Source organism: Penaeus monodon, chromosome 29 (genome assembly GCF_015228065.2).
Source record: "Penaeus monodon isolate SGIC_2016 chromosome 29, NSTDA_Pmon_1, whole genome shotgun sequence".
In the NCBI taxonomy this organism is placed as follows: Eukaryota; Metazoa; Arthropoda; class Malacostraca; order Decapoda; family Penaeidae; genus Penaeus; species Penaeus monodon.
This window is the reverse complement of record NC_051414.1, coordinates 29,564,858-29,565,101: the sequence shown is the minus strand read 5'-3', so window position 1 is coordinate 29,565,101 and position 244 is coordinate 29,564,858.

The following is a 244-nucleotide window of genomic DNA, read 5'->3' as shown; positions in this document are numbered from 1 at the left end:
TCAAAGAAAGTTAGGCTGAGACAAAAAAATCAATTGAGACAAGAGTCTAACGCGAACAAGTGAACTAACTCGTTTCTCGCAACGAAAGTTATTTCCAGACTCTGCTTCAAGGGACACTCCTAGAATTTATTGAATGCAATTGACTTACCACATGGCGTTAGACTTTTCATTTGCAATGGAGGCAACGTAGTATTCTGAACAGTCAACATGTCATTGTGTTGACTATTCCCAAATTTAATGTTAT